The sequence below is a fragment of the Parasteatoda tepidariorum genome, chromosome 11 (genome assembly GCF_982258835.1).
Source record: "Parasteatoda tepidariorum strain Cologne lab strain chromosome 11, Ptep-v5.0, whole genome shotgun sequence".
NCBI lineage: Eukaryota > Metazoa > Arthropoda > Arachnida > Araneae > Theridiidae > Parasteatoda > Parasteatoda tepidariorum.
In genome coordinates this window covers 93448606-93474658 of record NC_141765.1, presented here as the reverse complement: position 1 = coordinate 93474658, position 26053 = coordinate 93448606, and the positions used below count along the sequence as shown (strand labels likewise).

The 26053-nt window shown below is 29.9% G+C and overlaps 1 protein-coding gene across 4 annotated transcripts in view; it reads left to right on the top strand.

The window, feature by feature from the left end:
• Window positions 1-26053, top strand: part of LOC147801898 (uncharacterized) — a 54096-nt gene that overhangs the window by 15094 nt on the left and 12949 nt on the right. For 3 of the 4 annotated variants that reach the window (XR_015430418.1, XR_015430419.1, XM_087154973.1), the window contains 5 exons: window positions 810-1033; window positions 5081-5203; window positions 8351-8431; window positions 12398-12531; window positions 21110-21319. The gene's annotated coding sequence lies outside the window, so the exon portion shown is untranslated. Of the gene's footprint in view, window positions 1-809; window positions 1034-3886; window positions 3977-5080; window positions 5204-8350; window positions 8432-12397; window positions 12532-21109; window positions 21320-26053 lie in introns of all 4 variants that reach the window. The other variant, XR_015430420.1, reaches the window with a different exon arrangement.

Here is a 26053-nt window from a genome sequence, read left to right as displayed (position 1 = left end):
ACTGTGGTGAATATCAATCTATTGATCACTTGTTAATGAATTGTTCTCAATTCCAGACAATCACTTTAATAATATTAGTTAACATCAATGCTATGCTAACCTAACTTGCCGAAATATCATAAAAAAGATTATTAAACGATCTTGAGAGGATGTATTGGGGGATGGTCTTTAATGGTCTCGGAACTTGCTCTTTCCAGCTTGGGTGTCTCAATTTTATTGACCTTATAGTTTTGTAACTTTTATTATGTCTTTTATACGCTCTTCTTTCTCCAATTTTATTGTAATTACTTTTGTACTATTTAATATGTTATACTATGTTGTCCTTTTGTAAATTTTACATGTTTATCTTTTAAATTGTTCTTTTAACTGACACTTTTAATATTTTGCGGTTTTAATGTTTTATCACCTTACATGATTTTTGCTGTTCTATGCCCGCCATGTTCTTGGGCTGTTTGCCATCTCTGATATGTATTTTATGGTTATACTGTTCTTTGGATTATTATTATTATAATTTTTTTTTTTTTTTTTAATAAATACTTACCCGTATGCCCTAAATAAGGGCTGGTAGGGGTAAATTTTTCCGTGTCTATATTAGGTTCTAGTCAATTTTCTTGTTATGTTATCTATAATGAGGTGAAAAATTTAAATACCTCAATGAAGTTCGGTTCTTCATTACTGAAAAAGTGAATGAAGTTTTTGCCCCAATTAGGCTAAGTCCGGATCCTGTGCTGAGTTTTTTTAAAAGTTATTTTTTTTCATGACACTAGTATGTTTGTCTTTTCAAACTAATGTCATTTTTTAATTTCTAGATATTACAACAGTTGGATATCAATCCTGTGTTAATTATTCAAGGACCGACTGGTTGCGGCAAGACTACCCAAGTTCCCCAGTATATACTCGACTACCATCAGTCTCGTGGAAGAGGTACTGCAACATTATTGTCACTCAGCCCAGGAAAATTGCAGCCATCAGCATTTCCAATAGAGTGTGTAAAGAGAGGAACTGGGAAACTGGCACAATAGTTGGTTATTAGGTAAAGATTCTGTTTTACTTGGGAGATCATCAAATAATATACAGTGTAGGAACCCAAATCCGACACTCATGAAATATTTGCGAGTTCAATTGTGCGTGTACTGAATTGGGTTCGGTAAGATTTTAGCTCTCTCGTGTGAAATTCTGCTGCATTTTGCAAGATATTCTCAATTTCAGGCTGCATTTTTCCACCCTCTGAAATCGAACTGAAAAATCTCTCGATCTTTTTATAGTAGCTAATATAATCAAGAAAAAGGTTCTTTGTCTGAAACTAGTTATTTTTACCATGATCGTGTAAAGTCTTTGAAGATTATATTGAATTTTATTACTACTGCTACTAAATTCGCGATTTTTTAAATTTTTTATTGAGAGGATAAATTGCAAAATGTGAAAAAGGAAATAAGTGTGTTTTACCCCGACAAAATGCAAGAATATCGCCCCTAATATTAGAGTAAAAAAAATATGACATATTCAATTTAAAAAATTTTTTATTTGATGCGAAATTTTTTTTTGTTGACGTTTCTGTTACTTTAAATTAGTAACCTATATATATTTGTTGTTTTTATAAGTATCTTGCAAAAAGATATCAGTATTAGAGAGGTATGTCGCTGAAACCCCGAAAAAATTCTGCCACAGGGATTGCGAATCTGCATGTGCATATACTGAGCTGGATTCGGTGAGGATTTTGCACCATCATTTCAACTCTGCTGCATTTTGCAAGATATTCTCAAGTTCAGACTTTGTTTTCCACCCTTTGATATCGAACGGAAAAATCTCTCAATTATTTTATAATGGCTAATATAATCAAGAAAAGCGTTCTTTGTCAGAAATTAATTATTATATCATGATCATGTAAAGTTTTTGAAAATTATTTTGAATTTTCTTTATGTATGTAGTGCTTAACAATAGTTTTTGAGTGCTTAAAAGGTGCTTTTTTTGTTGAAAGATTTGGCTACGTACCCTGCATGAGCCTACTGGGCTGTGCCCTGGGGCCCCAGGCACTCAGAGTGCCCTTGATAATCTTACTTTTCATTAATTGTATTAAAGAAAAAACTGTGATAAACAACATTGCCTTATACATTTAAAAAAAATTTTTTTTCTAGTGTATGAAGTTTGCATTTTGTTTTTCTTTCTATAAATAGTCATTGATTATCATAACATTACTGATTATCATAACATCATTGATTATCATAACATTACTGATTATCATAACATCATTGATTATCATAAACAGTTATTGATTATCATAACACACACCAATAATTGGAATAGTTTACCACCAAGAAAACTTAAAAAGCACCCCGAAATCTATGAGTCTGTCTAGCCTTGCATTTGACATAATGGGGGGCCACGTAACTGCGAGTTTGACGGCACCACCTATTGGTAAAGGGACTGACAACCATAGCGACAGTATGGTTGCACGCCGAAGATAAGGTGGTCAAACAAGTTATTGCTCACACACAGCCAATGCGGGAAAATAGACATTGCAGCAGTTTTGGTGGGAAACGCTGGAACATCCACCGTACTGTCCAGACCTTTCACCATACGATTTTCATGTTTTTGGACCTCTGAATTAAGCTATTCGCGGACATTGATTCACAACGGATGATGACGTGTGTGTGACTGGCTCCAGGGATGGATCAGACCGCAGCTTACTAGCTCCTTCAAAGATGGAATCGTCCGGCTAGTGTCGCAATGGGATAAATGTGCCAACAGTTTTGATTACTGTTTTTGAGTATATGTACTGTGTATGACAACATTTGTGAGTTAATAAAATCATTACCGTTACTTTGCACTAGTGACCAGGTTTCATTTGAGTTAAACCTTATTGCAACATAGAAAAATATGATTGCCCCACATATTTTTCTACATTGCGATAAGGTTTTTAGGTACTCGACAAGTTTTATGTTTGAGTCATAATAGTTCTAAAAATGCGTGACCACCACCAACTCTGTTTAGTATTTAAAATTAGTTAAATAAAGTACTAATTGAAATAGTTAAGAATTACATGGCACTTTGGGACAACTTTTAAACTGGTTATATCTGATGTGCATTGAGAGATGTTTTAATAAGTGACTAGCGTGACGAAATTAATTCATACATTTTGATGGCATCTCATTTGTTATACCTTTATGCTTTTATTTTACTCTCATTCGCTTTCATGGTTTTCAAAGTTATTTTATTATTCGAAAATTGCAACTGATTACCATCCTAATTTGTTTTTAAATTATGCATAGTTTAAAAATGCTTATTTTATATATATTGAATTTTTGTGGTATTCAAGAAGTATCTTACTTTTTATAAATTGTATTTTAAAAAAAAACTAAGAATAAACAACATTGCATTATATAATTTTAAAATTGAATATACTCTATTGCATAAAGTGTACATTTTTTTTTCTACGTCTAATGATTGATTGCATATTTGTAAAACTTAAAAAGGCAAACGAATTCTATTTTTCTACATTCCAATGAAAACTTTAGGTATTCTTGAAAATTTTAGGTTTTTGGGCATTGGAAGATGTTTTAATAACTGTTTTAGTTTGACAAAATATTTCGTACCTTTCGATTTTTTTATTTTATTAGTTATACCTTAATGTTTATTTAATTTGATTATTTTAATTAACTTCCATGTTTTTGTAAATTATTTTATTATTTGAGGATTACAACTAGTTAGCATATATTTTTTTTTTAAAAAATCAATTATGCATAGTTTAAAAATGCTTAGTTTGAGTTTTTGGGGTAATCAAAATGTGTTTAAATTTATTAAAATTATTGCCTAATACCTTCATAATGATTTATTTTATGTTTGTGAAGTTTTTTAGTTCGTTTTTAAACATCATGGCATGTTATAGGAGTCTAAACTGTTTTTGTGCCTGGGGGCTCTGCTCTTATTGATTGGATTTTCATGAACTGTGTTTAATGTTTCTACCCACCAGTAACAGGTATTTTTTAACAGTTAATTTGTGATAAGGAAGTCCTTAATAATGTGATTATCAATGCTAATAATGACTCCATATGAGAATTTGATTCAATTACCAAGATAAGAAAATAGTGTCTGAATGATTTAGACTTGTGACAGAACCGTCTTGATAGCAAGCAGAGCCCCTGGGCACAGAAATGTTTTTTGCTCCTATAACATGTCATACTGTTTTAAAATACTGTTGAACTTAGAAAACCTCACATACATAAAAAATAAAGCATTTATAAGATACGCAATAATTTTAACAAACACATATTTATCACCCCAAATTCTCAATGCACATAAAATAAAGCATTTTCAAACTAAGCATAATTAAAAAAAAAAAAAAAAATAGATAACCAATTGCAATCCTCAAATAATGAAATAATTTTCAGAACCAAGTTAATTAAAATAAATTTTAAAAAAAACATGAGGGCTTCAAAGGTTTGAATTATTGTGTCAAACTGTATTAAAGTCAGTTATTAAAACATCTTTCAATGCACATCAGACACAACAAGTTTAAAAGTTACTGTCCTGTAGTGCTCTCTCATTCTTAACTGTTTCAATTATTACTTTATTTAACTAATTATAAATACTAAATGGAGTTGGTGGTAGTTAAACATATCTATAAACGTTAGTTGAGTACCTAAAAGCTTCATTTTAATGTGGAAAAATAGATTTTGATTGACTTTTTAAGTTTTCCTGGTGATAAACCATACGAATTATTGGGGTTTGCATGGATTATCCATCACTATATATCGAGAGAAAAAATTCACACTTTTTATACTAGAATAAAAATATATTTTGAAGTGTTTTTGCTCTTAATTTTTTTTTAATACAATACCAGGGGTCTGTCCAGACATTTTGTGAAAGGTTTGTTAACGGACACAAATTTTTTCTAAACAGACAACTGAATACATAAAAAGTAAGATTCTCAAGGATCCCTGAGTGCTTGGGGACCCTGGGCACTGCCCGGGAGTGGTACTGACTTGTGTTAAAATTCACAGAATTGTATTCTAAAAAGACTGATCATTGAAACATGCAATGCGTAAAATAATTTTGAAATGAAACTTTATTTCTTTTTCAGGTAGCCATGGATCAGAAGATTTCTTCTTCTACTTGCATTTCCTACGTCACGACGGGTGTCTTGTTGGAAAAGTTAGTGAATGCTAAAAGGATGGACATGTATACTCACATCATAATTGATGAAGTAATCCTCTTTCATACATGCCTTTTCATAAAGGATTTCAAAATATCAATCTTAATATGTTTCATTCTATTTTATTTCATCAGTTCTTAACCACTTCCTTTACCAATTGTTTTGAAGGAAAAAAATTAAATTTTTTTTTACATGTGTCAAATTTTCAATGGTTTTAACCATGGATTATAACTGACTCATCAAAAACTTTAAAAAAATTCTTTTTATGTATTGGTACAGTAATTTTCTTATCAGAAAAGTAGTAAAATCTTAAGAGCCAGCTTCTTAAATTATAATTGTGACTCTATCTCATTTGCTGGGAGGTATAATAAACTTTTATTTATTTTAATTTTAGCAGCAGCACTCGATGATATATATATTCATTCCCTGGAGTGTGCAGACACTTCACGCAAGCATACTCGGAGATCAAACATGGAACATAAATTAATATTCAATAAAATGTGTAACATAAAAACATTAGAAGATTCTAAACGTTAAAACATTAACATGGTGCGTAGCATTTTTAAAAAGTGCTTAAAGGTGTTTATTTTCGTTTTTTAAGAGCCCTTAAAGGTGCTTTTTTCATTGGGTGTTTTTAAAACGTGCTTAATTTTCCTTTTTCGAAAATGAGAATTTTTTCTTTACAATGTCAATTTTCATCACATTTTATGCAAAAATGTGCTTTTCATATTGTGCTATTCAACGTTTTCATAATTTATTCAACTACAATCTATTTCGGCATCCCGTTGGTCCATAGCGTATGAAAGCGCCAATCATTTTACATGTTTGATGAAATACTTGTGAGTTCACATGTGCGTATACTGAGCTGGGTTCTGTGAGATTCTTGCACTCTCATGTGCATCTCTGCTGCATTTATCTTTTTTTTTCCACCTTCTGATAGCGAACCGAAAAGGTTCTTGATCTTTTTATAATGGCTAATATAATCAAGAAAAGAGTTCTTTGTCAGAAACTGGTTATTTTATCATGATCATGTATTTTTTTTTTTTTGCATTTTATTAATGTATATAGTGCTTAAAAATATTTTCGGAGTGCTTAAAAAGTACTTAAGAGGTGCTTATTTTTTGTTGAAATATTTGGCTATGCACCCTGATTACAAACGTTAAAATTTCGTAAAAAATTTTAAAAATATCAAAAACATAAATATAAACAAAAAATTACATCAAAAACATAAATATAAATAAACGAAGTCCTTTGCTTTGCAGGGTTTGTAATAGCTCACAATTAGAGATAAAAGTAAACTTATAAGCAGTTATTAATTTAAATTATGCCGCATATAGTTTATTCAGTGTTTCATATTGTGAAAATATCAATGATTTAAATTTATAAAGACATTCATTTTTTGAAATGCGTCAGTCATGATTTGACTCAAGAAATTTTCGGAATTTTTGAGTTGGGCTCACAATCACCCCTGATTTTGGAAGTTGTGAATTTTGTGCAGGACAGTTTGTAACCACAAAGCTGTGAGCTCGTATATATATAGACTGACAAGTGCCTAGTTAAATATTTAAAAAAAAATTTATAAAAAAAAAACAATAATGTAAATTATAACTAATTTCAGTCAAATACATTTATTTCCAAAATTTTTTGTGGTTTTCCATTGATGGACCAATCATGCCATCATGAACCATTATATTTTTTTCATGATAACCAACACAAGTAACTATCACCCCCAATGTAGGAATTCGAACTGATTTAGATGGCTCAACATAAGAATAACAACTTGTTTTGATGATTTGTTTATGTTGAACCATCAGAAATTTGCATCAAAGTTTACGAAAGAAGCATAAAAGAAAACCAAATGGATTTGATGGTATATTCCTGCTGAACCAACAAGACTTTCCATTAAACAACCATAGAAATGTATTGTTGTACCAGTATAGACCACCACAAATGTTTGATTGATTATGAACAACCATCATCGTAATGTAGGAATTCGGACTGATTTATGATGGTCCAACTTAAAAAATCCCAAATTGTTTTGATGGTATGTTCCTGAGAACCAACATGGATCATCATGGACTGTTGATTCATGGAAATCAAACTTTTCTTGATGGTAAACTATCATCATAGTATTAAAGTAGCATTTTACAACATGGAATGATGGAAGTTTGTTGGCATATCAAACACCATGAATTCATAATGATGGTGACACTTATGAGTCGCTCTGAAACCAACATAAACCATCAAGAATTTTGACTTTGGGTAAATTTACAGGGTATCCGTGCATCTGGAAAGTAATGAAAAATCATGGAATGAATTTTAGTATTGAACAAAATTTGTCATGAAATGTCATGATTTTAGCTATTTTTTTAAAAAAAAAAAATCTTGAAAAGTCATGGATTTAGGTCGTTGAAAAATCTAACTTTTAAAATAGAATTCCCCCCCCCCAATTTCATAGTGTTCCGAATATCTGAATTTGTAACAAAATCCCCACACACAGTCATATTTGATTAAGATATAAAATGTTTTTATCGTGTTCTTTAAAAATTATGGTGTTCTTTCAAAAAATGAAAGAAAACATCATTTCTAGAGCGAATTATCTTTTCAACTTCTGTGATTTCAGAAATATTGTTATTATTTATTTTTTTTACTTTATCAATTTAAAATTTTAGCTGAAGCAAGCCAGTCATTGGCGAATTTTTTTATTCCGAAATTAGAACAGAAAAATCGGGAGTATTTCTTCCCTTTCCGATGAACAAGAAAAGTATCTTTAAAATGTAATTCTGCAGAACAAAAAATGATTTGCTCAGCTATTTTACTGCTTCAACTCTTTCATTACTTTGTTTTTTAAGTTTAAAATCAATAAATATGAAGATGCAGAGAATAACAGTTTTGGTTATAATCTATCATTTCAATGAATGTTATTATAATGCTTTATTAAATTTATTGTTGTGTTTTTGTCGGAGAAAATAGTAACTTCGGTAAGTCATGAAAAATTCTTGGAATTAGTATGGAAAATCATGAAAAATTATCAATTTGAAAATCTAAAATGTAGCAGATACCCTGAATCTATTTAAAAATGAATTTATTAATTTTTATGACTCTAGTGGCTGGTTTTCATAAGCTCTATTTATTTGCTTGTATGATTCCATATTATAATGCTCTGATTTAAACTAAGAACATTTTATGCAACACTAGGTTCATGGAAGAGACCAAGAAGTTGATTTTGCTCTTCTGATAGTGAAGAAATTTCTAAAGTTGAATTCTCCTCGAGTAAAAGTAAGTTTCTTCCTCAGTTGCTTGAAGACCATTCTTAATATTATGTTTATAGAATCTACTGTATAAACCAGGTTTTTCACAGGTTAAGGGAAAAAAGAAAACAAGAATTGAGTGAGCTTAGCTTTTTAAAAAAGTGCTTATTTTGAATTTTCGTTTTTTAAAAGACCTTCAAAGTGCTTTTTTCCATCGGTGTCTTTAAAAAGTGCTTAATTTTCCCTTTTCCGTAATGGGATTTTTTTATTTACCGTGTTTGGCTACACACCCTGGAAAATCAGAAATGCTAAAAAAAAGTCTTAGAATGAATAAGAAATCAGAAAAAAGATATATAGATTTAGTGCTCATTATTAAAATTGTTTTGAAGTGATTGTTCGTGTCGGTATTTTCGTAATTTTCCGTACTTTTTATTTCTGTATCATTTTTGAATTCCACCTGTTTGTTCAACCAAGAATGCTAATTTTACATTTTCTAGTAAAACATTAACTCACTATAAAATTTATTTGTCCAAAGCTAAGTATCCATCTGAACAATTATTCTTTATTAGTTTATTTCATAAGTGATTGAAAAAAATTGAATGATTAGGTATACAAAAACAGGGGTCTGTTTAGAAGAAATTTGGGTCCGTTAACGGACCCTTCACAAAATATATTTTCATAAAAACAAAAAACAGACCCTTCACAAAATAATTTATCTTTTAATCATCGGTCCCTCCACAAATTTGTTTATCTTCATTATTATTTTGTTAATCGAATAAACCTTTCCCAGGTAGGAAAAAAAGAAAGATGGATGTAAACGAATTAAGTTTTGTCTTCCACAGACGCTTCTTCCATTGTTCATCCAAAATGAATAATCTGCTTTCAGTAGTATAGGCTAAATACCAAATATTTGTATGTTGCATCTCTAATTTAGTAGCAGCAATTGCTGTTTATTTTTTAAAATTTGATTTTTTTAATTGTAATTTTGCAGTGTTGAGCATAATCTTGTATCTATTTACAATTTAAAAACTCCTTGAAAAAGTTTTTTGCAATAACAGGACCCTATTTGCACAAATTCGCAAAAGCAGGACCCTGGTTGAAAGAATGTGACTTAACCTTTATTTTATATACACAAATTACGAGTCATTTTTGCACAATTTTACAAAAACGGACCTTTCACCAAATGTCTGGACAGACCCCTGAAAAAGTTGGAACATTTTAAATATGGTTTTGCTAGAGCTACTTTTGTAAACCGTTTTGTTTTGATTCGGCTGGTGAAAATTGGATAAACCAGACGTGCTTTAAAATTTAGACTGAAATAACGCGGTAGATAAGTCCATTAACCAGAATGCGATAAATCATTTATTGCTGTATTTGGCATAAATTGGTCAATGCTAAAATTATTTCCACCCCAGTTACTTCAGCTCATTTTCATGCCTGGAATCTTATTTAATTCATTTTTTTGATTCTCTTGTTAAGGGCATTAATTCCATCCCCTACATAACGCCTGGAAAAGCATTTTACTCTGATTATTTCTATAATGCCAAAATTCTTACCTCTCCTGTCGCATCAGCTCATCTCGATGACCAGGATTCTTGTTTTCTTCATACAAATACTGATTTATGACACAAGTTACTGGCCATTTCTTCATAGCACTTAGTACTACATTCTGCTTTGATTTGCCTCACTCAGCCACTAGGGTTTTTCTAGTTTCTTCATTCCTCTTGTGGCTAGTCTTTTGTATATAAATGTTATGTATATAAATATTATGTATATAAATGAGTTGTATATAAATGTTAGAGCGATTACTTTATAAAGCACAATATGCTTTTATATTAGGGTCTGAGCGAGGCGGGATTAAATGCAAATATTGTGAAATGATTGTTGATTTTTCTACGCATCCAGGATCAGATTTTTTTAACAGTGTTAAAGCATGTGATTTTTAAGAATTATTTGTATAATATTTTTCTAATTATATGGTGCGTAGCATTTTTAAAAAGTGCTTAAAGGTGCTTATTTTTGTTTTTTAAAAGCCCTTAAAGGTGCTTTTATCATTGGGGTTTTTTAAAAAATGCTTATTTTTTAAAAAACTATACTATACTAAACTATATCATTTACTATAGCATTATTTAAGTATGTTCAGCTGTTTTTCCAGCAATTAAAACTAATAAATATAGTTAGCCCAATATAGCTCACACAAAAGCGCATTGATAGTGTGTTTCCTTTTAATATATTGTGTATAATATGTACAGGGAAAACACAGGGAATTTTTCTTTCCATATTTGGGTGGCAACCCTGTATGTGGACATAACCTAAAATACGAAAAGCAGGGCTGATTGTGCTCCGGATTTCTAAAATTTTTGCTTACAGTGATCCGGAAGTTTCCGGAGATCGAAGGTCCACACGTTTAAAAAAATCATTGATCACAGAAGTTTCCAGAAATCAAATTTTCAAATGTAGAACTTAAAAACACAGTTTATTTTATTTGTTTGTAAGGGAGAGCCAGAGAGTTACTTTATAAGCTCATATTCATGATTAATAGAAGTTGTAATCATAAACTCAAGAAAGAAACATATTTGTAAATTTTAAATACTTCTCCAGGTATGTGTAAAATTTTAAATATTTTTAAGTGAACTGAGAAATAGTGAGTAAAAGGGAAAAAAAACTTTTTTAAATTTTTTTTCTAATTTTTCAATTAAACTGTTCTCTTTTTTTTTTTTAACTCAATGAATTTTCCGGAATTTTGACTTGGGCTCACAATCACCCCTGGAAAAGTAACTGTTGAAAAAGCTATCAAAAGTTAATGTAGATTTATAATGAAGTTGTCTTGAATCGAGCAAGTAAAAAAAATGCTAATGTTTGTAACCTTGTTAAAAAGTACTTACAGGTGCTAATTTTCGTTTTTTTTTTTTTTCTTTTTTTTTGAAGCTCTTAGAGATGCTTTTTTTTTCATTTGGTGTTTTTTTAAAAATGTATCATTTTCCCTTTTCTAAAATGATATTTTTCTTCAATTTTGGCTATAAATTATTCAAAAAACATGTTTTTCACTATTCATATGTTTTTCACATATGTTTCTCATATGTTTTATGTTTTCACTAAAACATGTTTTTCACTATTCATTGTTTTCTCAATTCAATCAACCGCAATTCATTTCGGCGTGCCATTGGTCCATAGCGTTAGAAAGTGCCAATCATTTTACATGTTTCAGGAAATATGTGCTATTTCTGATGTGCATTTATTGACTGCCCTCTTCTGCATTTTACAAGAGATTTGCAAAGATCAATAATATTAATCTTTTGAATGTTTTGTTGAACATGCTTTTATAAACAGCTTTTTAAATCTAAAAAATACACTCGATAACCTTTTTTCAAATTATAGTTGAATTAATTACAGGGGTCTATCTAACTTTTTCTGAGAGGTACCTATTTTGTGAAAATTAAAAATTATATTAAAAAATCAACACAAAAATATGGATTTATCGTTTCTTATGGGATACAAAAATAAAATTTTAATGAAAAGTATTTAGTGAAACTACCGTTTTTCCTAAAGTTGAATTTGTGAAGGTACCGCTTAACGGTAGTAAATTTGGCCTGAACAACCCCTGAATTATAATTTTGAATTAAATTTTTTTTCATGATAAAGTAAAATAATTAATTTTAAAAAATAGAATGAGCCACTTTCATATTGAATGTATTTAAAATTGTGTATAATTTCATGGCATAAGATTTCTTAGTCAGAAACAAGCTATTTTATCATGATCATGTAAAGTGTTTGAAAATTATCTTGCATTTTGATAATGTTTCGTTGGATGAGGAACTTTCAACAACTGGAAGAAGAAAAAAAAATTTTATTAGTACTTGTATCTTAATTATTATATTTTTTTAGAATGCTTAAAAATATTTTTTGAGTGCTTGAAAAGTGCTAATTTTTTGTTGAAAAAATTTGGCTGAAAAACTTTCTGATCACTAATTATTGTCTCCTTCCACACGTGCAGCAAAATCATGAGGTGAGAGAGAAGGCAAGTCTCTATGGCAACATGGAAGGATCAGTGTTTGAAAATTCTCAAACGATGTTCAAGTCTCTTGGAAGTCCGAAAACACGCACGATGTCCACACTTTAAACAGAAGAGTGAGTTACTTTGAATCGCCTCTCTTTTGTATACATTATTATGTCTTTAATCTATGATTACTTCATGAAAATTTAAATACTTATAATAACACTGGCTTGCAAATATTCTATAACTTTTTTTTTTTTGTTGATAAAATTATCTTTTAATGCCAAATAAAAATGAAAGGTTATAGAGTATATAAGTATAAAATAATTGTGAATTGCTAATTCAAGCATTTTGAAGTATGTAGCAATTCAGAAGATGTAAGTTTAAAAAGAATAAAAATAACTGAAATTATAATGTTAGAGAAGACATGACAGTAATATATTTATTTCAATCAAAATTTTTGTTAAATAATGTAATGAACTTTAACTTATCATTTTTTTTTCTTAAAAAAAAATAAAAGCTATAAATAGAAATAAATTCTATTTTTCAGACGCTTTTAGATCATTAGATTTTGATATTAGTAAGAAAGATTTCTGAATGTTAGATGAAAGTAGTTTAGAGTTACAATTTTTATTCTTCGCTGTACAATAGTACCACATTAATTTTCCTTAGTCAGGGGTCTGTCCAGACATTCTGTGAAAGGTCCGGTTTTGTGAAAAAAAATTACTCGCATTCTTTCAACCAGGGTTCTGCTTTTATGAATTTGTTCAAATAGGGTCCGGTGATTGCAAAAAACTTTTTCTAGGAGTTTTTAAATTGTAAATAGATACAAGATTATGCTCAGCACTGCAAAATTATAATTAGAAAAATTTATTTAAAAAAATTAACAGCTTCTAGATTAGAAATGCAACATACCGTATATTCCGGCGTATAATGCGCACTTTTAATACAAAAAATAACATTGGGATTTACGGTTGCGTGGTATACGCCGAATATAAAAAATAATAGATTAAAAAAATTTTAATTTAGAAAAATACCTTTATTTTACCTATATACTTTATTGATTTTCGTTATTACATAAATAGTTCATTACATTCGTTTTCCGTTATTCAGGCACGTCATCACAATCTGTTTCGTCTTCATCATGTGTGTTACCCTCATCCATAAATAAACAATCATCTTCTGATCCATCCAGATTATTTGAAATGCTGCATTTTTTGAATGATTTTCTAACTATCTCTGGCTTAATTTCATCCCATGCTTTTAATATCCATTTGCACACTGTTTCCAAACTTGCATGACACATATGTCCTCCTTTCGTAAAGGTTTTCACACCCTCCAACATCCAAGTGTTCCACTGTTTTTTTAAATTGGCTTTAAATGGATTGTTTAAGCAGACGTCCAATGGCTGAACTAATGGTGTTAATCCGCCCAGAATAACTGCCATGTCGGTGTTACATTCTTTCAAGAATTTTTTTGTATTATCTGTAAGGTGGGATCTAAACATGTCCCACACTAAAAGGCTTTCTGGTTTTCTTACGCAACCAGGACAGATTTGTCAGACATTTTTTACCCTCAAAATTTAAAAAAAGTATTAGAAATTACAGGTGCGCATTATGCGCCGGAATATACGTGCAAATGTTTGGTATTTAGCCTATACTGCTGAACGCAGAATATTCATTTCGGACAAATAATGGAAGAGTCGTCTGCCGATGACAAAACTTCAATCATTTACATCCATCTTTCTTGTTTTCTGCCCTGGGAAGGGTTTATTGGATTAACAAAACAATAATGAAGATAAAAAAATTTGTAAAGGGTCCGATAAAAAGAAAAATCATTTTGTAAAGGGTCCGTTTTTATGAAAAGATATTTTGTGAAGAGTCCATTAACGAACCCAAATTTCTTATAAATAGACCCCTGTTAGTGTTACTTTGCAAGTATATTATGTAAACTGAAGGATCAACACCACCATGTCGACTGTCTTTCTAAATTACAAAAAAATATGCATGATTTTCATAACTTCTCTGAATTTTTTTTATATGAATTTAGTTATTTTATCATGATTATATGAAGTTGGTGATAATGTTTTCGAATTTTATTGATTTTATGTTTATAAATTTTGAACAGACCGTAATTATGAATTTTTTTTTAAAGTGATTAAAAATATTTTTTGAGTGCATAAGAAGTACTTAAAAGGTGTTTATTTTTTGTTGAAAAATCTGGCTACGCACCCTGATGGGGATATTTATGGAAGATATTTCAGCTATACTAAACTACAGTACAGAACCATTTATCCGGTATTCAGAAAACGGGAAAACATTTCGCTCCATTTTTTCACCATTTTGTTAACTGGAACAATTGAAAAAAGTGAAAATTTGGCTCATCCTTGAATTCGAGTAGAGGAGAATGTGGAGAGGGGGCAGAAAAAGGACAAATGTTTCATTTTCTCCTGTGTGTTCGAAAGAATCGTTTTACGATAAGCTGCTGTCAATGAAACATAAAGCAGTGGCATGCTGGTTTTGATTTCTCTTTGATTTAAGAGGAGACTAAATGCATTGTGCTTTTGCATATCAGTGAACAGAAGAAAGGGAAATAAAAAGAAAAATATATCCCCTTTACTAATAAAAAAGTGAAATGGAAATATGTGAACGATTAAAATACAGCTATTTATTATTCAATTATAAAGTAGAAAAATAGTTAAGCTAAATTTAATCATTTAAAAAATAATTGGAAGAATTTTGTAAATTATAATTTAGTAAATTATAAACATAATTGACTGTTGCTAGTGGGAGAAAAGGTACAAAAACCATCAAGCTTTGTCTGGACTACTACTATAATTCATAATTCGTCCAAATAAACTTGTATAAATATTTATTATTCATCATCATCAATAGCTCGACAGCCCAGGATGGGCCTTGACCTTCTCAAGAAGTTTTTTCCAGGCTAACCTTTTTTTTGCAAGTGTTTTCCAATTTTTAGTTTTTAAGACCGAAAGGTTTTTCTCTGGGTCATCTATCCATCTCAAATTCAGCCTGCCTCTTTTTCATGTGCCAACTGGTCTAGCATTGAAAACTCTTTTTGTGGTACAATCTTTGTCCATTCTAATAAGGCGGCCTGCCCATTTTATTCTTTGTCGTTTAATAAGGTTAATAATGTCAGGTTCATTATATGAGTGATAACACTCGAGATTTGATCTTCTGAGCCACACATCATTTTTTCTAATTCCTCCAAAAATACTTATATTATTGGTGCAATTAAATGATTCCAAAGAGACTTATAAAACATTTAATAGAATCCAAATTTGGATGATCTGGTTTTTTTTTAACGCATTATTTAAAAAAAGCAGCTTAAATATTAAGAAATGGTAACATTCAATTAAAAACGCTACAAAGTTTTACCACTCCTTATAAGAATATTGCATTTTAAAACTAAAAACGAAATAAAATAATAAACAAGTATAAATCTTTTTCTAAACTTGGATCCTGTTAAATTTAGAATCTGGAATGAAAATTCAAAAATTGAAAAAAGCTAGTGTCTGAAAGTAAAATGTTTGATTTGTAAGACCTGAGAATTATCATTCTCAGAGAATTCATCCATTTTTCATAATATCGTAATTTAAGCAATTGGGGATTAAAAAATATCCAATTTTTTTTTTGAACCGACCATCATTGGGTGCATCTTCAAAGTTCTTCTATTATTCTTAATCGTTTCTGAGTGTTGTCAATTGGATGTTCCAATTCAGGAACTTGAAACCTCAAGAGTTAAGAGTTATGCCTCAAGAGTTTTGGAATGTTGAAATTTTTTTAATCCATTTTAGTTACTCAGTTTCGTTATCCTTTCTTTATTATGACAAATTGTTTTATAATTTCGAACTAGAGCACAATGATTGTATATTTTCTCTCAATATATTCATGGTACGTAGTGTTTTTAAAAAGTGTGTAAAGGTGCTTATTTTCGATTTTCAGTATTTTAAAAGCCCGTAAAGGTGCTTTTTTCATGGGGTGTTTTTAAAAAGTGCTTCATTTTTTCCTTTTCGAAAATTATATATTTTTCTTTACCATGTCTATTTTTGCCATGTATTATGCAAAAGCATTATTTTCACATTGACGCAAAAGCATTCAACGTTTTCACAATTCATTTAACCACAATCCATTTCGGCGTACCATTGGAATATGATTCGTTGGACCAATCATTTTACATGTTTGATGAGATTCTTGCACTCTCATGTGTAACCCTGCTGCATTTTGCAAGATATTACCAATTTCTGGCTTCATTTTCCCCCCTCTGAAATCGAACCGAAAAATCTGTGGATCACTTTTTAATGGCTAATATTATCAAGAAAATAGAGTTCTTTGTCAGAAACTAGTTATTTTATCATGATCATATAAAGTCTTTGAAAATTATTTTGCATTTTGTTAATGTGTATAGTGAAAATTTTTGAAAAAAAAATTTGAGTGCGTAAAAAGTACTTAAAAGGTGCTTATTTTTTGTTGAAAGATTTCGTTACCCACCCAGATATTGTTTATAATATGTAAGGGAGAAAACACACAGAATTTCTTTTACAGATTTGAGTGGCAACCCTGAATTATTAGATTTTAAAGAAAGGAATAAATTTATGAATCTTCTTACATTTTTTTACTCTTAATAATAATCAAAAAATTTTATCTCTCTCTCTATGGATATATGTATGTATATATATATATACAGTGGTGTCCAAAAGTGTGGACACTTTTTGAAAGTTTCATGTTTTTCAACTTTGTGTGCTTGTAAAATATATTAATTTTCACTTAAATACAAAAGTTCATATATCAAATTGAAGGTAATTTAATGTAAAATTTAATAATAAAAACAAAATTAAAATATCTGTTTTACAAAAAACGTTATGCCTATTTTAGTAGAACAAAGAAACATAAATCGTTTTGGATAAAGTACATGTTTTGTAATAAAAGCGTACTAGCCAATCACAAACACTGTTCTTCGGACCAATCAAATGTCTGTAACTATAGTTTAGGTTATTTGGATGGCAAAAGAGTTATTGTTGTGGAAATATTTTGCGGAATGATGCATACTAGTACAATTAAATAGAGTATTGCTGTTTTTTAATTTTAAAGTCCTTTCTTTTAATTAAACTAATTCTAAACAATGTCATCAACAAGAAGAACTAATTGGACATCTACAAAAAGAAGCCGAATTGTCATATTGAGAGAAAATGACCTCTCTTATGCTGAAATTGCAAGACAAGTTAGTGGTTCAGTGACTTGTTCTGGTGTACGAAAGCTCTGTTTACGTTATGATAAAACGAAATCAGTGGAAAATGAAGCCAAATCAGGTCGAAAAAAATGCACAAGTGCTACCGCCGATAGAAAAATTAAGCGGCTATGCCTTCAAGATAGAGAAACTTCATCAGATGCCATTAGATGTGAAATGAATGCAGCGGGTATTGCAGTAAGTTCAAGAACAATAAGAAGAGGGTTATCAGGATTTGGACTGCAAGCTAGAATTCCAAGGAAAAAAACCATATTTAAATCAAAAGCAAAGCGAAAAGCGAATTAAGTGGGCAAAAGAGCACATTAAATGGTCAGAAAATCAATGGAAGCAAGTAATCTGGAGCGATGAGAGTAAAATATCGCTCTTTGGTAGTGATGATAGAAAATACGTGAGACGTAGAGTAGGTGAAGCACTTCATCCTGATTGCATTGAAGCAACTACAAAAAACCCAACAAATGTTATGATTTAGGCATGTATGTCTGCAGATGGTGTGGGCCGAGTTCAAGTGATTCTTGGCATCCTGAATGCCAAAAAATACATCGAAACTGTCTTGAAACCAAAATTGATACCTTCCATCCGGGATCTCTTCCCCAACAACGCACCATTTATTTTTCAGCAGGATTCAGCTCCATACCACACAGCAAAAGTATGCAAAGCATGGTTTCAAAATAAAGGTATAGATATATTACCATGGCCAAGAAACAGTCCTGATCTCAATCCAATTGAAAATTTGTGGCAACGTTTGAAAATTCTTGCACGAAAAAATCGTCCATCCAATAAAAGACAACTTATTGAAGCTATAATTGATTCTTGGCACCATGTGATTACGAAAGATGAACTTCAAACAGTTGTTCACTCACTGAAAAGAAGCTGGGAAGCTGTCTTAAAAAATAAGGGTTACCCTACTAAGTATTGATTGTGTAAGTATCACTTTAAAAAAATGCAAATCTAAGATAGATCTTACTATTAGTTGCATTACTTTATTTGTAATACAGATATTGTAATACTGTATTCATTATTAAATTCTACATTAAATTACCTTCAATTTGATATGTAAACTTTTGTATTTAAGTGAAAATTAATATATTCTACAAGCACACAAAGTTGAAAAACATGAAACTTTCAAAAAGTGTCCATACTTTTGGCCACCACTGTATATATATATATATATATATATATATATATAGTTAGATATATTGTTAGATACATTATTATAATAAATAAACTTTGCTGGTTTATTTTGGTGTTGAAGCAAATAATAACAATCTGAAACCATCAGCAATGCAGTTTTTAGATATTTTTTTTACGGGCATCCAAGCCAGAGCACTAGTTATCACAGGGCAATAGTAATTTCTTTTTACATTATTGGTGTAAGAAATGAAATTGTCCAAGCTTAAAAGGGGGATTGTATTGCGCAGTGTATTTCAAAATGAATGTAGCGATTACAAGCGGCTATAACTATTGAATGAAAAATAATTTATAGACAAAAGCTACGTGGAATGTAGAAGGAACTTATTTTTGTACATATGGGTTTCAGATTTTCTATGTGACTTCTCTCGGTCACTGGACAATAAAGGCAAAATTTGACAATTTTACCTTTACAAATACTGGATATCTCTTAAAATAATAATGCTAATTCAAAACAAACAACATTATTTAAACATTTGACTTTGGATATTGGTTTAAAGAAAATTGTATCAGTGTATTTTATAAAGAGCACTGTTTGGATCAAATACAGCATAAAATGGCTCTATATTGAAATGTAAATAAATGTAAAAATTTATTGATGTAAAAACACATGGAATTATTTTCTTTTGCTCCATGAAAATATTTTAAACAGTACTTATCCAAGGTTTTTTTTTAACGGGACTTATCCAAGGCTCACTCTGTATTCGCTATTTGGTACATTTTGTACAAAAACTACTTAACAATTTTAAGAAAAATTTATTCATTAAAAACAACATATTCTATAATACTAAATGTATTATTTCCTCCACATCTATTCAATATGATGTATTGAGAATAACATTTTAAATAAAATACTTCATAATATTGACACATTTTTTGTACCCACCTACAATTAATGTTAAAACAAAAAAAAAAAAATAGCACACTGAAAGATTTTTACTGGAAAACCTGGAAAAATCAGGGAAATTTGAAATCTGATTTGAGTGGCCACCCTGTAAGTGATAATCAGCTTTAAAATTTCATGTTAAATATGTAAAATAGAATAATAATTGATTGCTGACTCACAGGACGAAACATGTGTATCATGTAAAGCGATATTTCGCGTTAATGAGGTTCAACTGTATTTATTTGAACTTTAAGGGGTCACAGTACCCAAAAAATGACCAAAATATCAAGAGAGAAATTTTTTTGGTTATTATAAAACTTCAAACTATTTCAAATGCCCTGGGAAAAAAATCATCTCTCTATCTACTTTTTTAAAAAAGTTGCAAATGGTTTTAGATTGCCCTAAAACAGAAACTTGCTCAGCAGACGGACTTTAAAGTTCTTTTTCTCATACATGATAATTTTGTGTTTTAATCTTAACTAAATCCCTAAGGAATTTTTTTTATTTACGATAACGCTTTGAAGTAAACTCTTTTACCTTAAGTATAATGCACTTAGTTAAACTGTGCATAGAATAAGCATTTCATGAGGTACAGTACAGAACCCGTTATCCGGAAATCAGAAAACCGGAAAACCAAAAAACCGGAGCAAATTCGATAAATTTTCGCGCCATTTTTTTAAAAAAAAAATTTTTTTTTCCTTATAAGATTTTAGGATTTCTTTTTGAAAAATGTTTACCTTACCATCATTTTAGAAATAATCATTAGTGTATTCCTTCATCGTTTTTTCTTCTTTTTAAGATTATTTCCAAAAAAACATTTTTTTTGTTGGGTTTAACAATAAACAAACGGCTTTTTGTAGCGATTCAGAAAACCGGAAAAATCAGTTATCCGGAATAGGGATGGTCCCGATCGTTCCAGATAATCGGTTCCCTACTCTACTACAATTTTTGCAGCATGTTATATATACCTAACAAGAATTTTTAACCATTTTTTTCTACTTTTTTACAAAATAATCAATAAAAAATATTCTAATTGATATATGTATCAGCAAATGAATGCACAAAATTGTTAAGATGAATATCGTCAGCACTAAGGAAAAAAAATTTATTTTGAAATATGTTAAAATAAAAAAGCCTTAGGGATTTAAAAACTTTGAATTTTTTTAAAATTTAAAAAAAATCAAGTATTGATAAAGTATTGATTATAAGTTAAGATAAAGTATTGATTATAAGTTAAATGAGCATCTAAAGCATCCACAAAATGAATGATTATACCTTTATTTAAAAAAATTGTTGCAAAGTTACTGTGACCCCCAGGACTTCAATTATTGCTCATTGTAAGGTATTAAATTATTTGATTTTTTTTCAAGGCTACTTGAGAGGCAGTGCAAAGAACCTGAACATAGTAGAAATCCTCATCTGTGGGACCAGGTGGAATCTTATTTGCTACTGGAGACTTCGTTCAGCGAAAGTGCCGATCATCCGGACGTCCTGCCATTATTGAAACCTCCTAGTCTTGTTGTCTCCAAGGGGACGCAAAGAATGTTGGATCATCTGTATTCAGTCGTCGAAGACTTAACGTAAGTCCTTTGTGTTGTTTCTATTCCTTTGGTTATGATCATCTCATTTAGCAAGTCGTTTTACAGTCGGACCTCTATTTAATGAAGTCGCTAAATCCTGATTATAAGTTCGTTGTATAGAAAATACTTTAAATAGAAAATCCCCTTTTGAAACACTTAAACGACACAAAACAGGTTTTAAATTCATAAGCACCAGACATAATAAAAATATCTACTATTTATTTTATAAATCTTAACCATAAAATAAATCTGCATGGAAAGCAAGAATAGAGCAAAACATTATCCAGTGTTACACAATCATGCTATATACATTTTCAACTAAGAAAAGGGTAAATTTATGTATAAAATTATAGGTGCATTTATTATAAAAGTAATTTTAAACATACATTACCACATGCGTTCTTAAGTTAAATTTCTACGGATTAAATCTGTTCATTTAAACTGAGTTTTTCGTTTGAAATGCAAACAAAAAGGGAATTTACTGCTTTCTCTAAGATAATTTTTAGAGAAAACAGTAATACACTTCATAAAGCAGTGGCTTCGAAAATTAATTCAAGGTCATTTCCCCCATAAAATGAATTAATAAGTTTAAAATGTTCTGATATATTTTGGGAAATAGGGAAAGTGGATCTCAAAGAAAAGTTCATTAAATAGAAAACTCATTTCTCTATTGGAAGTTATTTTATGAAGAAATTTCCGAAATGTTTTTGGTTCCTTGAAAAAATTCGAAAAATGGAAGTTTGTTATATATAAGTTTGACTGCATATTAATTTGTTATGGGTGTATGCTCATGTTGAAGAATGAATAAACCCTGGCAGCAAAATAACTTGGGCTTTTATTGGGCCAATAATCATGAATCTCGGCTCAGTAACGGTTCGAAAGGCATTTTTCCAATATCGGCCCGGTGTAGAATTTTCAGATTCACCTGATATTTTATATCCATTATTTACCCTTTGTAGGCCCTACATAGGCCATTCTAAAACCAATATTACAAAATCTAGACATTCCAATATCCGTTCCTCGGTGCACATTCTTATACGGGTGCATGGCGTTTTTAAAAAGTGTTTAAAGGTGCTTATTTTTGATTTATGTTTTTTAAAAGCCCGTAAAGGTGCTTTTTTTCATCGGTGTTTGTAAAAAGTGCTTAATTTTCTCTTTTAAAGAGAGATTTTTTTCTTTGCCATATCGATTGTTGTTCTAAATTACAAAAAAAAAATGCATTTACACAATTTTCTCTGCAATATTTATCAGAAACTAGTTATATCATCATGATTATGTCAAATTTTTGAAAATGTTATTGATTTTATGTTTGCAAATTAAGCACTTTAAACGATAGAAAGAATTTTTATTGCTGCACAAATCCTAATTATGATTTTTTTTTTCGAATGTGATTAAAAATATTTTTTCGATGCATGAAAAATACTTAAAATGTGCTCTTTTTTTTAATGAAAAACTGGCCTGTTATAGACTCATATTTAGCCAATTTCGAACCAAACTGGTAGAACTGTTACTTCTCTTTGCACTAAAAAGAAAGATCAATGGAGAACACAATTTGATAAATTTTAATAATGTTTCTGAAAGTTACTTAATAGAAATATTATTTTTAAGAAGCATTAATAAGAGGAAAAATTTATGAAATTCTTTCTTTCAAATTTAAACAATGCCATTGTTCTTCTTATCCAATTTAAAGATCTTAGAAACCTTTTAAAAAATGATTTGGTAGGGGCAAATCTTGTTGGTTATACTGTAATTTTGGCTTTCATAATAGGGTGCGTTGCTTTTTTTAAAAAATGCTTAAAGGTGCTTATTTTCGATTTTCGTTATTTAAAAAGCCCATAAAGGTGCTTTTTTTCATTGGGTGTTTTTAAAAAGTGCTCAATTTTCCCTTTTACAAAATGAGATTACCCTGTCAATTTTCGCCATATATTATGCAAAAGCGTGATTTTCTCAATGTTCTATGCAACGTTTTACAATTCATTCAACCGCAATCTATTTCGCTGTACTCTCGGTTCATAGCGTATGAAAGCGTTGATCATTTTACATGTTAGATGAAGTACTTGTGAGTCCGCTTGTGGATCCACTGAGCTGAGTTCAGTGAGATTATTGCTCTCTTGTGTGCAACTCTGCTGCATTTTGCGCGATATTCTCAATTTCGGGCTTCATTTTCCACCGTCTGAAATTTAACTGAAAAATCTCTCGGTCTTTTTATGGTGGCTAGTATAATCAAGAAAAGAGTTCTTTGTCCGAAACTAATTATCTTATCATGATCATGTAAAGTCTTTGAAAATTATTTTCTTTGTGTACATAGTGCTTAAAAAGTACTTAAAAGGTGCTTATGTTTTGTTGAAAGATTTGGCTACGCACCCTGTATTATGTAACGCTTAAATAAAATTGTCTCACCTTCACTTTAGGACTTCCAGGTTGGCATTTATAGAATTGTGGTATTTCAATACATTACTTCAAAAATATGCCTTTTCTTTTCACTTTAAACATATATATAGATACAAACTGTGTCTTTATGATCTTCTGATTTATTATATAATATTACAGATCTTGTAAATTAGGGGTGCACAACCTTTTTCAGTGAAGGGCCACATGCATAGCAGATTGACCAATGAAGGGCCGCATGCCAAAGTGTTTAGACCGACATATTGAAAGCAATTGTTGGTTGTGATTGTTATATAAACATCATTGTTTTTATAACACTAAATTCTTTTTGTCAGTTAACCTTGTAATCTCTTTGCAGAAAATACAATACTACTTTAAAACGTTTAAAATTAGAAAATGCAAAACTGATTACTTAAGAAGGAAAACAGAATTCGAAAATCAGAATCAATTTATCAGAAAAAATTTAGATAAATTTAAATAATTAAAAAACTATGGAAAAATTGACTTTTTTTTATCACATTACAAAAAACAAAAAACCATTTAAACATAAATTTTAACGTTACATTTTTTTCATAGAATTAAATTTCAAATAAATAAATATTCTAGTTATTAATATAAATTCAAGTTAAATACTTTGATTTAAAGAAAGTTTATAGGGTTAAAAATGATTAAAACTAAAACAAAACCCCTTAAGTGGAAAATAAGATTTAGCATTTATTAGGGAATGTACTTTAACTTTCAGACATTTTTATTTTAAATTAATAATAAGAGGCTGAGAGGGAAGAAAAAGAAGGAAAGAAAACACATTAAATTTTAAGGAACTATATTCCTTAATAATAAAAAAACTATTAAGATACTTGTTTGCAACTTTTTATGACGAATATATTTTTAACATGACCCTTACTATTTACAATTAATACACAATCAATTAACAATCAATAAAATTTACATTACTTTGCGAAACTTATCTTGATAAAATTTTTTATACAGTTAAAATTTAATGATATACAAATCAATTCCCAGCATATAATCATAAATGATATAAAATGCTCCAAGAAGGTAGAAAATGGTTTAAAAAATTTCTTAATGGTTATACTGTAATTTGCAAAATTTTTGAATATTGTGATAATTTTATCTACTTGATCATGTGATATTTTTTGAGCCATTAAATGAAAATGTAATGATTGTATTTAAAGACAACTCTGTAATTTTGAACAGGCCAAATTTATTCTGGAAAACAGTCTTTCGACAGAGGCTGTTGTGGGTAGTAATAAACTTAGAGCAAATAACATAATCAGTTTTGGAATTTGTCCTAGATGGTGTTCTTCCCTTCTGGGTTTTTAAATCGCGGAAATACAAATAGCGATGTGTTATTTTTTAATTGCTTGAATACGAATTGCTATGTGTTATTTTTTAATTGCTTGAATACGAATTTCCACGGGTGATTTTTAAATTGCGCAAATAAAAAACTCGATGCTTGTTTTTCAAATCGCGTGAATACGAATCGTGTGGCTTTTAAATTGCGAAAGGACTACTCACAACACTTGATTTTTAAAATGCATGAATATGAATTGCGATATATGGTTTTTAAAACGCTTGCATATGAATTGCGAGAAAAGTAGCAACGGATGATATTTTAAACACCAGAACACGAATCGCGATATGTGATTTTAAATCCCGTAAATACGAAACGCGATGGATTATTTTTAAATCTCGTTAATGTTAATGCGAAATGCGATGCGCAATTTTCAGATAGCGTAAATACAAATTACGATGTACGACTTTTAAATTACATGTGACAACAAAAAGAATAGGTTCGATGTGTGTTGTTAAACTTGCACGTGTTCATGGGACTAAAGAATTATGCCGTGTTTTGAATTATTTTTTTTGCAAAACAGACCGCTTTTAATATAAACACATCTCGTTTTTTTTCCTGGGAAGGTGTTGATTTGGCTAAGATACGTTAATTACTTTTTAAGTAACGAAAAAAAATTAAAACTGAATCGAATTTCAATAGTTGTATTATTGTGTGAAAATATCAGGTATATTCTAAATCACAAATAAAAATGCAGCAATAACGGGAAAGAAGAAAAATCACGTTCAAAAAACCTCTTAAAAAATGCGTGTTAAAATCGGTACAACGCAAATGATAAAATCGGCACAAACAGAGCACGTAAAAAATAATTATTTTAATGCGCGATTCAAAACTCGCTTGCTGTCAAACCATAGTATTAAAAATATCATAATCTTTTTAAATCACGGGGAAAACGTAATAACTACTAAAACAATAACCAAATTACTTTAATATTTCAGATGAAATTGGAGTAAATAAAGTCCATCAAAATT